General features: G+C 41.5%; 1 protein-coding gene across 4 annotated transcripts in view; it reads left to right on the plus strand.

Annotated features, from left to right (window-relative positions):
- The window catches only part of tmem269 (transmembrane protein 269), a 109,183-nt gene that overhangs the window by 29,412 nt on the left and 60,393 nt on the right, over positions 1-19,378 (plus strand). For 2 of the 4 annotated variants that reach the window (XM_063033043.1, XM_063033042.1), the window contains exon 3: positions 11,755-11,869. The exons of the other annotated variants lie outside the window; for them this stretch is intronic. The gene's annotated coding sequence lies outside the window, so the exon portion shown is untranslated. The remainder of the gene's footprint in view (positions 1-11,754; positions 11,870-19,378) is intronic. 4 annotated transcript variants of the gene reach the window in all.

The raw sequence follows: 19,378 nt of genomic DNA on the forward strand, positions 1-19,378 counted from the left end.
ACCTCTTAATTTTGTATGATCTGCAGATTTACTGATCAAGCCTTGTGCATTTGCATCCAAACTATATAAGTAATGAATAGGAAGGTCACAACAATGACCCTCGCAGGACACCACTAGTCACTGGCATCCAATATGAGAAACAACCCATCCTTTGCCTCCTACCTCTGAGCCAATTTTGAATCCCTCTAACTAGTTCTCCCTGGGTTCCATAGGACCAAACCTTTCAAACAGCCTACCAGGCTGGTGCTTGTCAAAGGCCTTGCTAAAGTTAAGATAGACAACATCCATCATATACCTTTTTGGTTACTGCTTCAAAAAACTGTAAAAAGTTTGTCAAGCATGACTCCCACACACAAAGGCAAGCTGATTCCTAATCAGACCGTCTATCCAAATGTTGGCACATCCTATCCCTTATTATTTCTTGCAGTAACTTTCTCCACTTCTGATGTCAGGCTGATCAGCTTGTCTTTAGTACTGTTCTTAAACAATAGAGCAATATTAGCCACTTTCCAGTCTTTTGGAACTTCACCAGTGGCTAACAATGAAGCAAGTATCTGTGCAGGCAGAGGTGCATGAGGAAGTGGTGGTTAGCACAAATGACGTATGTTTCAATGTACAGGCAATAAGTAAGTTTGGATCTTGAATTGTGAAAATTATTACACTCCAACATTGTAAAGGTTATGTAAGTGACTTAGGAAAGTTTCTTCTCTATTATAAAATGGACAAACTAAAACAACTAGAAAAACAAAAGCAGTTGCTATTGGGTATTCTCATAATAAGGCCATGTGCCATTTTCTACTTAAATGCATCTTTCTAGTATCTTTTATATGTGTTTTGCAATTACACAGTTACTTGTAATTTCAGTGTTTCCTAAGCAAGCACTGAAAATAGCGCCTTATGAACCTGGTAGCAACTAGGAATATCAGTGCTTACAGCTCCAGTCAAAGTCCTATCAGTGTGAAGATTGAACTTAGGCTCAACTGAGGTCATGAAGTGGGCATCTATATTAATATTGTCATGGACTAATGCATTTGTGCATAATGATGATGAAATAATAAGATGTTTTTCCCTCCCTGTATGCCATTACTTCTGTGGACTCAGTTTTGATGTGCAGTTTCCTTCAGTTAGTTCCTAAATTCTAACCACAATTCTAACATTTAAGAATAAATTGGACAGATACATGGATGGGAGGTGCATGGAGGGATATGGTCCGTGTGCAGGACAGTGGGACTAGGCAGAAAATGGTTCAGCACAGCTAAGAAGGGCCAAAAGGCCTGTTTCTGTGCTGTAGTTTCTATGGTTTCACACCTTTCATCACCTGCTGTACTTCATCTGTACGGTATAGAATAGGGCCATTTGACCCATCTGTACTAAACACATTTTTCTGCATTAGGTCTTACTTTCTTCTGTGCCATGCCTATTCAATTGTTTGTCCACATGTCTGGAGAATGTATTTGTTTCTGTTCACCACCATCACTGGCAGTGAGTTCCAGATTTCAATCATTTTTTTCTGTATTAGAAAAATTCCCCCGCCCCCAAAGAGCCCCTTAAAGCTCCTTCTCTCACCTTTAACCAATGCCCTCTTGCCTTTTATACTGCTACCATGGAAAAAAATATTCTGGCAATCTGTAGTGTCTGTATTTTATTTTATTTATTTAGTTATACAAGGCCTTTCCAGCCCTTTAAGCCATGCTGCCTCAGCAACCCCACAACCCTAACCTAATCATGGGACAATTTACTAATGACATATTAATCTACCTGCTATGTCTTTGGACTGTGGAAACTGTGCCAGAATTGAACTCTGAACTCAGGAATGTCTTGAGCTGTAATAGCTTCACACTGACTACTGCGCTACCGTGATGTCCACAGGTAGCTCTGTAACAGATTACTTATAAGTTTGATCACTCCTTTGCTGCTGGGAAAGGAGGGAAAACTAATACAGCTTATCCAATCTCTCTCCATCACTAAAGTTCTCCAATTCAGGCAACATCCTGGTATATCTCTACACTCTATCCTGCCTTCTGGACCCTTCCTCGAGTGTAACAACCCAAACTGCACAAAATACTCCGAGTACACTCTGTGTTTTGTAATTTTTCAACATAACATTCCAATTTTATTCTGTGCCCTAACTATGCAAGTAAGCATGCATTGTGCCACCTTCATCTTCTTTTCAATCTTCTGGAGGAGCATGGCAAATGAATCCTAAGCCCTACTGTTCACCGATATTCTTTTATATCCTGTATATTATTATATTCTAATTAGGTGGCCCTATTTCACATCTCAAAATTCAGGGCTCACACTTGTCAGGATTAAATTCCATTTGCTAACATTATGCCTGATTTTCTATTTAATCTGTATCCTGCCAAAGCCTTAGACAATCATTTCTTACTGCAGGTCACAAATGCACATACAGTCTGTACATACAAATAAGTATTTGGAAAACAGATGTAATGGATGGGGATAGATTTGCTGGCTGGTGCAGAGTTACATTTATTTTCTGCTGGGTGGGAAGGAGGTCATTTTGCATTGGATTCAAGCTCGTTTTGGATCTAATTAGCCAGCTTGCCTGAGATCCTATATGCCTTAATGTTCTGGATAGTCAGCCATGTTAATACCATACAGATGGTGTCTACCACCCTGCCTTCATCAATTACCTTAGTTACCTCCTCAAACTCAATCAAATCAGTGAAACAAAAATTTTCCCTGCACAAAGTCATGCCTTTCCAAATGAACAGAAATCCTATCATTTCACCCCTTCTTTACCCCTCCCCACCCCACAAATGTGGCATCACTTTCCAGATTCTGACATTCCCTTTCATCCCCCCTCCCCCACCCACCTACCTTCCATTCCTACCTGGATTTGCCTATTACCTGGTAGCTTGTGCTCCTCTCCGTCCCTTACCCATTTATTCTGGGTTCTGCCCTCTTCAGTTCCAGCCGTAATGAAGAGTATTTGAAGGTAATCACCTCAGCCACAGGACACCCCTGCAGAAGTTCCCCAGGGTAGTATATATATCACTTCAGCTGCTTCAATGATCTTCCCAAAGTTATAAGGCCAAAAGCAATGATTTTCACTGATGATTGATTTTACAAGGTTCTGCACCATTCACGACTCCTCAAATAATAGTATAATAATATACGACTAAATGCAACAAGACCTGAGAGTATTCAAGTCTAGGCTGAAAAGTGACAAATAACATTCATACCACACAAATACTGACAAGAGAAAATCCAGCCATCATCCTGACATTACCATTCACAAATCTCCCACTATCAAACTGAACTGAAGTAGCTACATAATCACAATACACATATTAGAAAGTCAGAAGCTAGGATCCCCTCTCCTAATTCTTCAAAGCTTGTCCTCCATCCACATGGCTCAAGTCAGGAGTGTGATTCTCCACCCTCCCAGATATAAAACAACTTCCAAAAAGTATCACATCAGACAGCAAGTTCTCCATTTGATAGGGGCACTCCAGCTACAACAATTCACTCACTCTTATCACCAATGAACAGTTGCTGCAGTTCGTATCACCTGCAGGATGCATTGCAACAGTTTATCAAGACTTCTTAGCACCTTCCTAACTCACGGGTCCCACCAGCTAGAACAACAAAGGCAACAAAAACATGGGAGTATCACCATCTGGAAGTTGCCCTCCAAACCACGCACCATATTGTCATCTTCAGAAGTTTTCGGATGACTGCCATAGTTGGATGCATCAGCAAGGGAGATGAGGTTGATTACAGGTCTACGGTAAGAAACTTTGTCACATGGTGTGAGCAGAATTATCTGCAGCTTAATGTGAAAAAGACTAAGGAGCTGGTGGTAGACCTGAGGAGAGCTAAGGTACCGGTGACCCCTGTTTCCATTCAGGGGGTCAGTGTGGACATGGTGGAGGATTACAAATACCTGGGGATATGAATTGACAATAAACTGGACTGGTCAAAGAACACTGAGGCTGTCTACAAGAAGGGTCAGAGCCGTCTCTATTTCCTGAGGAGACTGAGGTCCTTGAACATCTGCTGGACGATGCTGAGGATGTTCTACGAGTCTGTGGTGGCCAGTGTTATCATGTTTGCTGTTGTGTGCTGGGGTAGCAGACACCAACAGAATCAACAAACTCATTCGTAAGGCCAGTGATGTTGTGGGGATGGAACTGGACTCTCTGATGGTGGTGTCTGAAAAGAGGATGCTGTCTAAGTTGCATGCCATCTTGGTCAATGTCTCCCATCCACTACATAATGTACTGGGTGGGCACAGGAGTACGTTCAGCCAGAGACTCATTCCTCCGAGATGCAGCCAGAGACTCATTCCTGCCTGTGGTCATCAAACTTTACAACTCCTCCCCTGGAGGGTCAGACGCCCTGAGCCGATAGGCTGGTCCTGGACTTATTTCATAATTTACTGGCATAATTTACATATTACTATTTAACTATTTATGGTTCTATTACTATTTATTATTTATGGTGCAACTGTAACGAAAACCAGTTTCCCCCGGGATCAATAAAGTTTGACTATGATATATTGCCATTCTGCTGCTAGAACAGATTTCTAGAACTCCCTCCTCATATACCCACACCACGTGGACCGCAATGGGTGAATACGACAGCTTATCACCACCACCTCAAGGGCAATTAGGGATGGACAATATAATAACTGGCTTACCCAGTGAAGCCCACATCCCTTGAATGAATAAAGAGAATAAAGCTGAGTAGCTTGTAGTTACCTAACTTTATCCTTGCAGCCCTTCTTAACTAAGAAATCTTGTGAAGATGGTGCATGGTGATACTCTGCAGGCAGCAGACAAAACTACTAACAATTCTACCGAATGTACTTACTTGAATTATGATCACTACAATCCGCAGACTGTAATTTCCCATTGGGAAGGTGTGCTTTTGAACTTTCTGTATGACCTGGCATTTTTGTGGTACCTTGGAATATTCGGTGAACTAGACTCTCAAGAATGCAGGTACAACCAGGTCAGGCAGATGATAGGGCAGAATTGTAGTCAATGGGATGAGCCGCAGAGTAACATGGGGGCAAAATCGAAAAGGGTAACTAATACCGCACTGAAGATTATATTTCAATGCAACCAGTACACGCAATAATGTCAATGATCTTGTAGCGCATTTAGAGATTGGCAGTTATGACATTGTGGACATCACTGAGTAAGGGTTCAAAGAGATTATAGTTGGGAGTTTAACATCCATGGATACACATTGTATCGAAAGGACAGGCAGGTAGGGGTGGCTCTGCTGGTAAAAAATGAAATCAAACCCTTAGAAAGACATAGGATTGGACATGTAAAATCCTTGTGGGTAGAGATAAGAAACTACAAGGTTAAAAAGACGCTGATGGGAGTTATATAGAGGCCTCTAAACCGTAAACAGGATGTGGGTTACAAATTACAATGAGAGATTAAGAAAGGCATTTCTAAAGGAAAATGTCCCTTTGGACTCTGTCAATCTCCTGAGTAAATACAGATGCAAAAAAAATGTTTACGATCTCCCCCCAGCTCTTTTGGCTCCACACATGGAATACCATTCTGATGTTCAAGAGGACCAATTTTGTCCCTTGCAATCCTTTTGCTATTAACGTGTCTGTAGAATCACTTAGGATTTCTCTCAGTGGTTGGGAAAGTGTTGGAGTCGATGAACGATGTTTTGAGATGCTTGGAGACTAATAATAAAATAAGTCAAACTCAGCATGGTTTCTGTAAAGGGAAATCTTGCCTGACAAATCTGTTGGAATTCTTCGAGGAAGTAACAAGCAGGGTGGACAAAGGCGAGGTAGTGGATGACATTTACTTAGATTTTCAGAAGGCATTTGATAAGATGCCTCATATGAGGTTGCTTAACAAGGTAAAATTCTATGGTGTTATAGGAAATATACTGGAATAGATAGAGAAATGACTGACAGGCAGCAGGTAGCGAGTGGGAATAAAGGGGGCCTTTTCTGGTTGGTTGCCAGTGACAAATGGTATTCCTCAGGGGTCAGTATTGGGATCGCTACTTTTCACATTGTCAATGATTTAGATAGCGAATTTGATGGCTCTGTGGCAAAGTTTGTGGATGATAGGAAGACAGGTGGATGGGTAGGTAGTGCTAAGGATGCAGTGCGATTGCAGCAGGACTTAGACAACTTGGAAGAACGGGCAAAAAGTGGCAGATAGAATACAGTGTTAGGAAATGTATGATAATGCACTTTGGTAAAAGGAACAATAGTGCGGACTTATCTAAATGGGGAGAAAATTCATACATCAGAGGTGCAAAGGGACTGAGGAGTCCTCGTGCAAGGCTCCCAGAAGGTTAATTCACATGTTGAGTCTGTGGTAAGGAAGGCAAATACAGTGTTAGCATTTATTTCAAGGGGAATAGAATATTAAAAACAAGGAGATAATGCTGAGTCTTTAGGAGACACTAGTCAGGCTGCACTTGGAGTATTGTTAACGGTTTTGGGCCCTTATCTCAGAATGAATGTATTGTCATTGGAGAGAGTCCAGAGGAGGTTCATGAGGATTATTCCAGGAATAAAGGGGTTATATTATGAGGAGTGTTTGGCAGCTTTGGACCTGTGCTCACTGGAATTTAGGAGAATGTGGGGGAGTCTCATTGAAACCTACTGAATATTGAAAGGATTAGATAAGGTGGATGTGGAGAGGATGTTTCCTATGGTGGGTGTGTCCAGAACTAGAGGGCAGTAACAGCCTCAAAATTGAGGGTGACCTTTTAGATCAGAAGTAAGGAGGATTTTTTTTTTAGCCAAAGAGTGGCGAGTCTGTGGAATGCTGTGCCACAGACTGCGGTGGAGGCCAAGTCCATGGATATATTCAAAGTGGAAGTTGAGAGATTGATTGGGGTGTCATGGGATATGGTGAGAGGGCAGGTGTATGAGTTTGAATGGGATCTGCAGTCAGGCATAATGAAATGGTGGAGCGGACTCAATGGGCTGAATGGCCCAATTTTCCTCCCAAGTCTTATGGGGGATTTCAATATGCTGCTTATTGGAAAAATTAGGTGGGCGCTGAATCCAAAGAGAGGGAATATATAGAATGCCAGTGAGATAGCTTTTTAGAGCAAGCTTATGGGTTGGGCTTACAAAGAGAAAGAATATTCTGGATTAGGCATTGTATAATGAGCCAGATTTGATTAGGGAGCTTAAAGGAATCTGCAGGAGGCAGTTATAATATGCTAGAATTCACCCTGCAATCTGAGAGTGAGAAGTTAAAGTCAAATGTGTCAGTATTACAGTGGAGTAAAGGGAATTACCTAGGCATGAGAGAGGAGCTGGCCAAAGTTGATTAGCGAGGGATACTAGCAGAAATGATGGCAGAATAGTAATGGCTGGAGTTTCTGGGAGCAGTTCAGAAGGCACAAGATAGGTGCATCCCAAAGAAGTAGTAGTATTCTAAACGCGGGATGACACAACCATCGCTAACAAGGAAAGTCAAAGACTACTTAAAAGCTAAAGAGAGGTCATATAATAAAGAAAAATAAGTGCAAAGTTACAAGATTGGGAAGCTTTTAAAAACAAATAGAAGGCAACTAAAATGTCATAAGGAGAGAAAAGATGAAGTATAAAGGTAAGCTACCCAATAGTATCAACGAGGATACCAAAAAATTTTCCAGATGTATAAAGAGTAAAAGAGAGGCAAGAGTGAATATTGGACTGCTGAAAAATAATGCTGGAGAGGTAGCAATGGAAGACAAGGTAATGAGAAATGGACTGAATAATTATTTTGCATCAGCCTTCACTGTGGAAGACAGTATGCAGGAAGTTGGAGAATGTCAAGGAGCAGAAGTGAGTGCAGTTGTTATTACTAGGTGCTTGGGAAGCTGAAAGGTCTGAAGGTAGCCAAGTCATCAAGACCAGATGGACTGATGACCCAAAGTTCTAAAAAAGATAGCTGAAGAGATTTTGGAGGCATTGGTAATGATCTTGGAATTCTGGAAAATATGTTGGCTAGGTAGTAATGGGGAAACAAAGAAATGACAGATGAGCCTAGTAAGTATTTTGTGTTAGTTTTCACTGTGAAAGATTCTAGCAGTACGCCAGAATTTCGAGAGTGTCAGGCAAAAATGAGTGCAGTTGCTATTAATAAGGAGAAGGTGCTTGGGAAGGTAGATAAATCACCTGGACTAGATGGTCTACACTCAAAAGTTCTAAAGAAGGTGGCTGAAGAGATAGTGGAGGCATTAGTAATGGTCCTTAAAGAAATAATAAAATTCTGGAATGGTTCCATCAGGTTGATGCCATTTTTCCTCACTTCTGTAGACTCTGTGTCCATCTCCTGAGTAAATACAGATGCAGAAAAATCATTTAAAATCTCCCCCCTTCTCTTTTGGCTCCACACATGGTTTACCATTCTAGTCTTCCAGAGGACCAATTTTGTCCTTTGCAATCCTTTTGCTCTTAACATATCAGTAGAATCTCTTAGGATTTTCTTTCACCTTGTCTGCTAAAGCAACCTCATGCCGCCTTTTAGCCCTCCTGCTATCTTTCTTAAGTGTTCTCTTGCATTTCTTGTACTCCGTAAGCATCCCATTTGTTCATACCTGCAATGCACTTCCTTTTTATTTTCTTAACTGGAGCCTCAATATCTTTTGAAAACCAAGGTTCCCTACATTTGTTATCTTTACCATTTATTCTGACAGGCACGTACAAGCTTTGTACTCTCAAAATTCCTCTTTTGAAGGCTTCCCACTTACCAAGTACTCCTTTGCTAGAAGACAGCCTGTCCCAGTCCACACTTGCCAGAATAATAATTATGCGTGGAGCCAAAAGAGATTGGGGAGATCTTAAATAGATGTTTTTGTATCTGTATTTACTCAGGAGATGGACATGGTCTATGGAAGTGAGGCAAATCAGCAGCGAGGTCATGTCACAGGTGACAGAGGAAGAGGTGTTTATTGTCTTGAGGTTAATTGGGGTGCATAAATCCCCGGCCCTGACAAGGTGTCCCTTGGATCCTTTGGGATCCAAGCAGAAATTGCAGGTGCCCTAACAGAGATATTTATATCATCCTTAGCGACAGCTAAGTTACAAGAGGATTGGAGGATGGCTAATGTTGTTCTGCTGTTTAAGAAAGGCTCTAATGATATACCAGGAAATTGTAAGTCAGTGAGACTGACATCAGTAGTGGGCAAGTTATTGCAAAGTATTCTAAGGGACCAGATATGAGTATTTGGATGGAGATGGACTGATTCAGGATTGTTTGTGTGGCTTTGTTCATGGTAGGTCGTGTATTTTTTTGAAGAAGTTATCAGGCAAGTTGCTGGAGCCAAGGCATTTGACATGGTCCCGCATGGGAGATTAGATAAGAAAGTCCAGTTGCTTGATATTCAAGATGAGGTAGTAAATTCAATTAAACATTAGCTTTATGGGAGAAGTTGGAGAGTAGATGGTTGCCTCTCTGACTAGAGGCCTGTGACTAGTGGAGTGGTGTAGGGATCGGTGCTCGGTCCGTTATTGTTTGTCATCTGTATCAATTATCTAGATGATAGTGTAGTTAACTGGATCAGCAAATTTGCGGATGGCACTGGGATCTGGACCAGCCGGAAAAATGGGCTGAAAAATGATAGATGGAATTTGGTGCAGACCAGTGTGGGTGTTGTACTTCAGTAGGGCACTGAGGAGTGCATCAGAACAAAGATATCTGGTAATACAGGTCCATAATTCATTGAAAATGGTGGCACCGTAGATAGCATCATAAAGAAGGCTTTTGACACGTTGGCCTTCATAAATCAAATAATTCAATGCAGGAGATAGGATGTTATGTTGAAGTTGTATAAGATATTAGGCTGAATTTGGAGTATTTTGTGCAGTTGTGGTCACCTATCTACAGAAAATATGTAAATAAAGTTGAAAGAGTATGAAGAAAATTTGCAAGGATGTTGTTGGGACTGGAGGACCTGAGTAATGAGGAAAGATTGAATAGGTTAGGATTTTATTCCTTGAAACATAGAAGATTGAGGGAAGATTTGATAGAGGTATACAAAAATTATGAGGGTGTAGATAGGGTAAATGCAAGCAGGCATTTTCCACTGAGGTAGGGTGGGACTGTAACTAGAGGTCATGGGTTAAAGGTGAGATGTTTAAAAGGAACATGAGGGGAAACTTCTTCATTCGGAGGATCTTCAGAGTGTAGAACAAGCTGCCAATGCAAGTGGTGCATGCAAGCTCACTTTGAACATTTAAGGGAAGTTTGGATAGATACATGGATTGGAAGGTAATGGAGGGCTATGGTCTATGTGCGGGGACTAAGCTGTTTAAATGGTTCAGCATGGGCTAGATGGGCCAAAGGGCCTGTTTCTGTGTTGTACTCATGTAAAGCTCTCAAAATGCCTTGTTAATGAGAGAGGTCAGAGGAGAATGTCCAGACTTGTTCAAGGTGACAGTAACTCGGATAACCAGTGGCATGCAACAGAGCATCTCTGAGTACACGATATGTTGAATCTTGAAGTGGAAGGGCTACAGCAGCAGAAGACCATAGATAATCACTCAGTGACCACTTTATAAGGAGCAAAAAGTACCTAATATAGTGATTACTGAATGTATATTAACACATTTTTGGGATGCCATGTTGACATTGTTGCGTATTAATTTTAAGCCTATGTGCAACAATGCACATTGTTTAATAAAGAGTTATTAAGAGTTATGTTGGTACAAAACACAGTGGTGGTTTAGCACAACAAAAATTGAAATCAATAATCCTATATCAACCGCTGCCCGATTTTAAACGTTGCTGTACTTTACATGAAATCCAAAAGTACAAAATATGATTTCAAAAGTTCAGTAAAAAACAAAATAATTTTATATTACAGATGAGTTATGAAACATTTTCAAAAGTTATAATGAGATAAGTTAATGCAAATGAATTCTATTTGTGCTGTGGGTGTGTTTCAAACTGATTTGTGATATTTTAAAAAATTATACAACTTTGCAGTATACAGAATAAGTGACAAGTTCAATGAAGTACTTCAAGTAATTTTCATTTGGCACTGCCGCACTCTCAATATTTGTCACGATATTGTAGTCACTTACATTTTTAAGTGGTCATCTGATAGAGATCTCTCACCGTGACATGAATTATATTCAAGGCTGTTGTGTTTCTTAGTTAATTCTCAGGGAAAAAGGATTTTGATTGTTGATGGTGTGTGCAACAATTATTTCATCTGTAGTAATGTATTATCCCTGCTTCAAAAGATCTTGGGTGAAACTGAAATAATTAGTGGCGGCTGTGAGGAATATTTACACACTTAGCTGCTATTTGTCTAATATCTCAACCACATTTTTTAGATATCAGACACTTCATTTGTATGGGGGATTGGATCACAAAAAATGTCAAGACTATTGCAACCGTTCAAATACTAACTTATTAAATAATTTGGCATACTTATAATAAAGCAGTATGTTACATAACTATTGCTTGATGTAGTTAATTTTTAACTGCTTATGCAACTAAGAGGCAATTAAGGATGGACAATAAATGCCAGTAGTTAAAGTGGTATCCATACTTCTCAAATTAATCAATGGCCTTTAGTGCAATGAGCTTTTTTCCACTGGATCAATATTAGAGTTAACTATTCTTCATTTATTCAGTTAAACACAAAGAATAAGGAAATATAGGGGAAGTGTGTTTTCAACATGCCATTTATATGAAGATATTTCTGGTCTCTCCAGTATGGGTTTAGCAAACATTTTAAAATGTAGTCTTGCCTTCTGTGTTGCTCTGATCTGCTGTTTTCTTTCAGATCGAGAAAGACTTGAACTTGGCTGGCTTTGGAAAACACGTGAAGTGCAGGGTGCAAAACACAATAGTAGGACTTGAAGCTTAAACCTTTCTCCCACGTAAAGCTTAGGATTTAGGTATTTAAAAAGCACGCACATTTGAAAGTTGGGAAATGTGGTAAAGCAGCATGATGTCTAGTGGTGGGAGTGGGCAGTGGGAGAGGGATAGAGAGAAGTCTAATTGTTTTATTTGCAATGTGCTTAGTAGGATGGGAAAAGCTACAACTGAAATTGACGGAAATTTCAAAGTAGTCATCTGATTTGTAAAAGACTAACCTATTTTATTTAAAAGCTGAATAGTTTAACTATTTTTCCATTCATTCCTAAAAGTGAAAATGGTTCAGAAGTATAGTTCATGTTCTGTTCATGGGTCTAAAAATAATGCTCACTATGTGTTTACAGCATTAATTGAATGAAAATTAGAATTGGAAGAATTAATATGACCAATACTAGAAGGAAACACCAGGCTCCCAAATAATTATAAGCAAACTTACACTATCTTCTTCCCATCACTAATTTTAAGTCTTCATATTTTTAGCCATGAAAAGATCATCAAACACCAGAGGATCACATAAATTTCAAACAATGGTGGTGACCATTTTGCTCATGATAACCTTGCTTGCTAAAAATGAAACCGCTCAGATTGCTCCCACTTTCTGACTCTTCATCCATAGCCTTCAGGCTTCTGTTTTATGTTCATTCAGGTACCTTTTAATTATGACAAGGCCCTTTGCTTTCATCTCACGTTTGGACAATGAGTTCTAGATCCTCTCTTAGGATTAAAGCAGCTTTTCCTCTAATCTTCCATAAATTATTTTTAAATTGTACTTCCTAGTGCCTTCCTGCCAAGAAAAATAGGTCATATTCATCCTTTTTAGTTATTTTGAATACTTGAGTTAAATCACCATTAGTTTCTCTAGCCAGTCTCTCCTCATAACCATAATTTTCCTAGTCTTTTCAACATCTCATAACCCTCCTTTGCACCCAAATTTGTGTTGTCACAACCTTAGTCATAAAGTGGTCTAAATACACCACTGTTCACACTGTTAGGGTGTTGGACCAGATTTCATAGTCTGCATGCACAACTGCTCCTCCCTCTCCATCATTCTCAAAACGGGTGCCCTCAGGGTGTGCTGACCCCACTGCTATGCACTGCTCACACATGACTGCATGGCCAAACAACCAAGTAGTTACATTGTCAAGTTCACCAGTAACATGACATTGGTGGGGTTCATCACCAGCAATGATGAGAAGGCCTACAGATAGGAGGTGGAAGAGCTTGAAGGCTGATGCCAGGCACATAACCTCTTCCTCATTGTCAACAAGACAAAGGAAATGGTAATCGACTGATGGAGAACTCGCACCACTCACGCCCCTCTTTACATTGGCAGCACGGCAGTGGAAACTGCGAGCAGTTTCAAACTCCTGAGAGTGCACATCTTGCACAACTTCTCATGGTTCAGAACACACATTAAACAATCAAGAAAGCTTACCAATGCCTCCAGTATCTGAGGAGGCTGAAGAGAGCTGGACTATGCACATCAATATTCACAACCTTCTGTAAGTGTGCAGTAGAGGGTGTCCGAACATGCATGGTACAGAAACATCTCTGCGGCGAACAGGAAGGCACTATGGCGGTTTTCTATGCCCTCTCCTATTTAATCTTATTCTTTTTATAGTATGGTGACCAGACAGCACACAATATTTCCAGATGCAGACTGTATATATTTTAAACCTGTAACTTACTTTTGTCCCCAGTGCCCCATACAGTGAAGGAAAGGAAGCCATACACCTTAATCACCTGTGTCACCACATTTGGGGAACTATGTACTTTTTACACCAATGACTCTCTGTTCTGCAACAGCCCCCTGTGCTCTCATTCACTGTGCAAGTCCTGCTCTAGGTTAATTTCCCAAAATTCAACATTTCTCAATTGAGTTAAATTCTGCCTGCCATTCCTTCACTCACTTTCCCAGTCAATTTAGATCCTTCTTCAATGTTCACCACACCACCAATATTGGTGTCATCCACAAACTTACGTTCTCTACCAAAATGTTAATATAGATGATGAGCAACAGAAGACCCAGCACTGATTCTTCTAGCATGTTACTGGTCAATCCTCCAATACCAGTCTCTCACTACTTCCAACAAGCCAATTTTATATCCAGTTAGCTACCTTAGCTTGGATCCCATGTGATCTCACCTTCCAGACCAGTCTACCACATGTGACCTTGCTGAAGCTCATATGTCTGTCCATTCGTTAGTCTTTGTGGTTACCTACTTAAAAAAACTTAGTTAAATTCATGAGACTTGATTTTCCATGCACTGATCCATGAAGACTATCCCTAATCAGTCCTTGCCTTTCCAAATGTAGATATGGATTTATCCTTTTTTCCAGAATCTTCTCCAGTAACTTGCCCATCACTAATGTAAGGCTCACTGGCTTGAGGTTACCCAAGTTCCCTGTCTTAGCCACTTTCCGGTTTTCTGGTGCTTTACCTATAGCTAAAGAAGATGCAAGAACCTCTGCCAGGATTCTAGAAATTTCTTCCTTTGCTTGAAATACACGTGATCTGGCCCCAAGGATGTATCCACATTTATGCATCTCAAGCCTGCCAAATTCTACCCTCCATATTTCTCATAGCTCTCCATTTTTGTCTTATTCTACCAGCTATTTATCGCGCTATCTATCGTAGATTTGGGAGTTAAGCCATTTTTTGTTGAGAGCATATTTGTTCTAAATGTGTACTTCCATTGTAGGTATTCTAAATGAAGTAGAATCTGCAGTTCATTTCTGCCAAATCATATTTGGTAGAGTTAGCCTTGACCTGACATGAAAATTTTATTCCTGGTCTTCCTTTGTCTTTTTCCATAACTCTAATAAATCATGATTACTGTTACCAAACTACTTTTCCTTAGCAATCCTTTCTAGGTCTAAACTCCTTAGATTCATCCCCCAAAACTGAGTACCATTCCCTTGTTGGGCTTTCTACATTTTGATTAAAGTTAGCTGAAGTGCATTTCAGAAATTCTATACCTACACATCTCTGCTAAGGATGTCAGTGCAAATCTAATGTCCACCGTTTCTGCCTTGTTATTTTTCACGTCTTTGTATTTTTTATATAATCATTTTTCCCATCCACCTTTGACTCTTTGAGGGCCTATAGTATAGTGCTATTAATGAAACTGGATTATTACCTCTTTTCATCTGAAGTCAGCTGATTTGTTGATTTTTTTCTTTTAATATGTTCTGCTTCCTTGCAGTTATTATTGTTTCCATCAGACATAGGAGCAGAATTAGGCCATTTGGCCCTCGAGTCTGCTCTACCATTCAATCATAGCTGATCCTTTTTTCCCATCAACAGCCCCACTCCTGGCCATCTCCTGTAACCTTTGATGCTGTGTCCAATCAAGAACCTATGAATCTCTGCCTTAAATACACCCAACGACCTGGTCTACACAGCTGCTTGTGGTAATAAATTCGACAAATTCACCACCCTCTGGATAAAGAAATTTCTCTGCATCTGTTTTAAATGGACGCCCCTCTATCCTGAGGCTGTGCCCTCTTGTCATAGACCCCATCATGGGAAACATCCTTTTCCACATCTACTCTGTCTAGGCCTTTCAACATTCAAAAGGTTTCAATGAGATCTCCCCACCCCCCCCCACTTCATTCTCCTAAATTCCAGCCAGCACAGATACAGAGCTATCAAACGTTCCTCGTATGATAATCCTGTCTTTCCTGGGATCATCCTTGTGAACCTCCTCTGAACTCTCTCCAATGCCAGCACATCTTTTCTCAGATGAGAAGCCCAAACCTGTTAACAGTTAACAGTACTCAAGGTGAAGCCTCACCAGTGCCTTATAAAGCCTCAGCATCACATCCGTGCTCATGTATTCTAGGCCTCTTGAAATGAATGCTGACATGGCATTTGCCTTCTTCACCACTATCTCTACTTGCAAGTCGACCTTTAGCATATTCTGCACAAGGACTCCCAAGTCCCTTTGCATCTCAGATTTTTGGATTTTCTCCCCGTTTAGAAAATATTCTGCACATTTAGTTCTACTACCAAAGTGCATGAACATGCATTTTCCAACATTGTATTTCATTTGCCACCCTCTTGCCGATTCTCCTAATCTGTCAAAGTCCTTCTGCATTCTACCTGTTTCCTAAACACTACCTGCCCCTCCACCATATCATCTGCAAACTTGACAACAAAGCCATCTATTCCATCATCTAAATCAGTGATATACAGAACAAAAAGAAGTGATCCTAACACCGGCCCCTGCGGAACACCAACCACAAAAGGATCCTTTTATTACCACTCGCTGCCTCCTACCGATCCGCTAATGCTCTGACCTTGCCAGTAATTTTCCTGTAAAACCATTGGCTCTTAACTTGGTAAGCAGCCTCACGTAGGGCACCTTGTTCAAGGCTTTCTGAAAGCCCAAATATACAATATCCACTGCATCCCTTTTCCCTATCCTACTTGTAATCCCCTCGAAGAATTCCAACAGGTTTGTCAGACAAGATTTTCCCTAAGGAAACCATGCTAACTTTGTCCTATCTTGTCCGGTGTCACCAAGTACTCCATGACTTCATCCTTAACAATTGACTCTAATGTCTTCCCAACCACTGAGGTCATAGAACATTGAACAGTAGAGCGCAGGAACAAGCCCTTCAGTCCACAATGTTTATCCTTCCATTTTCCCCACATACCTCACATGTGCCTATCTAAATGTCTCATAGAACATAGAATAGTACAGCACAGTACAGGCCCTTCGGCCCACAATGTTGTGCTGGCCCTCATACCCTGCCTCCCATATAAGCCCCCACCTTAAATTCCTCCATATACCTGCCTAGTAGTCTCTTAAATTTCACCAGTGTATCTGCCTCCACCCTGACTCAGGCAGTGCATTCCACGCACCAACCACTCTCTGAGTAAAAAAAAACCTTCCTCTAATATCCCCCTTGAGCTTCCCACCCCTTACCTTAAAGCCATGCCCTCTTGTATTGAACAGTGGTGCCCTGGGGAAGAGGCGCTGGCTATCCACTCTATCTATTCCTCTTATTATCTTCTACACCTCTATCATGTCTCCTCTCATCCTCCTCCTCTCCAAAGAGTAAAGCCCTCGCTCCCTTAATCTCTGATCATAATGCATACTTTCTAAACCAGGCAGCATCCTGGTAAATCTCCTCTGTACCCTTTCCAATGCTTCCACTTCCTTCCTATAGTGGGGTGACCAGAACTGGACACAGTACTCCAAGTGTGGCCTAACCAGAGTTTTATAGAGCTGCATCGCGACTCTTAAACTCTATCCCTCGATTTATGAAAGCTAACACCCCATAAGCTTTCTTAACTACCCTATCCACCTGTGAGGCAACTTTCAGGGATCTGTGGACATGTACCTCGAGATCCCTCTGCTCCTCCACACTACCAAGTATCCTGCCATTTACTTTGTACTCTGCCTTGGAGTTTGTCCTTCCAAAGTGTACCACCTCACACTTCTCCGGGTTGAACTCCATCTGCCACTTCTCAGCCCACACCTGCATCCTATCAATGTCTCTCTGCAATCTTCGACAATCCTCTACACTATCTACAACACCACCAACCTTTGTGTCATCTGCAAACTTGCCAACCCACCCTTCTACCTCCACATCCAGGTCATTAATAAAAATCACGAAAAGTAGAGGTCCCAGAACAGATCCTTGTGGAACACTACTAGTCACAATCCTCCAATGTGAATGTACTCCTTCCACCACCACCCTCTGCCTTCTGCAGGCAAGCCAATTCTGAAACCACCTGGCCAAACTTCCCTGGATCTCATGCCTTCTAACTTTCTGAATAAGCCTACCATGTGGAACCTTGTCAAATGCCTTACTAAAATCCATACAGATCACATCCACTACACTACCCTCATCTATATGCCTGGTCACCTCCTCAAAGATCTCTATCAGGCTTGTTAGACACGATCTGCCCTTCACAAAGCCATGCTGACTGTCCCTGATCAGACCATGATTCTCTAAATACCTATAGATCCTATCTCTAAGAATCTTTTCCAACAGCTTTCCCACCACAGGCGTAAGGCTCACTGATCTATAATTACCCGGACTGTCCTTACTACCTTTTTTGAACAAGGGGACAACATTCGCCTCCCTCTAATCCTCCGGTACCATTCCAGTGGACAACGAGGGCATAAAGATCCTAGCCAGAGGCGCAGCAATCTCTTCTCTCGCCTCGTGGAGCAGCCTGGGGAATATTCTGTCAGGCCCCGGGGATTTATCTGTCCTAATGTATTTTAACAACTCCAACACCTCCTCTCCCTTAATATCAACATACTCCAGAACATCAACCTCACTCATATTGTCCTCACCATCATCAAGTTCCCTCTCATTGGTGAATACCGAAGAGACGTATTCATTGAGGACCTCGCTCACTTCCACAGCCTCCAGGCACATCTTCCCACCTTTATCTCTAATCGGTCCTACCTTCACTCATGTCATTTTTTTTCTTCACATAATTGAAGAATGCCTTAGGGTTTTCCTTTACCTGACTTGCCAAGGCCTTCTCATGCCCCCTTCTTGCTCTTCTCAGCCCCTTCTTAAGCTCCTTTCTTGCTTCCCTATATTCCGCAATAGACCCATCTGACCCTTGCTTCCTAAACCTCATGTATGCTGCCTTCTTCCACCTGACTAGATTTTCCACCTCACTTGTCACCCATGGTTCCTTCACCCTACCATTCTTTATCTTCCTCACCGGAGCAAATTTATCCCTAACATCCTGCAAGAGATCTCTAAACATCGACCACATGTCCATAGTACATTTCCCTGCAAAAACATCATCCCAATTCACACCCGCAAGTTCTAGCCTTATAGCCTCATAATTTGCCCTTCCCCAATTAAAAATTTTCCTGCCCTCTCTGATTCTATCCTTTTCCATGATAATGCTGAAGGCCAGGGAGCGGTGGTCACTGTCCCCCAGATGCTCACCCACTGAGAGATCTGTGACCTGACCCGGTTCATTACCTAGTACTAGATCTAGTATGGCATTTTCCCTGGTCGGCCTGTCCTCATATTGTGACAGGAATCCGTCCTGGACACACTTAACAAACTCTGCCCCATCTAAACCCTTGGAACTAATCAGGTGCCAATCAATATTAGGGAAGTTAAAGTCACCCATGATAACAACCCTGTTATTTTTGCACCTTTCCAAAATCTGCCTCCCAATCTGCTCCTCTGTATCTCTGCTGCTACCAGGGGGCCTATAGAATACCCCCAAATAGAGTAACTGCTCCCTTCCTGTTCCTGACTTCCACCCATACTGACTCAAAAGAGGATCCTGCTACGTTACCCACCCTTTCTGTAGCTGTAATAGTATCCCGGACCAGTAATGCCACCCCTCCTCCCCTCTTTCCACCGTCTCTATCCCTTTTAAAGCACTGAAATCCAGGAATATTGAGAATCCATTCCTGCCCTGGTGCCAGCCAAGTCTCTGTAATGGCCACTACATCATAATTCCATGTATGTGTCCAAGCTCTCAGTTCATCACCTTTGTTCCTGATGCTTCTTGCATTGAGGTACACACA

Source organism: Mobula hypostoma, chromosome 25 (genome assembly GCF_963921235.1).
Source record: "Mobula hypostoma chromosome 25, sMobHyp1.1, whole genome shotgun sequence".
Taxonomy (NCBI): domain Eukaryota; kingdom Metazoa; phylum Chordata; class Chondrichthyes; order Myliobatiformes; family Myliobatidae; genus Mobula; species Mobula hypostoma.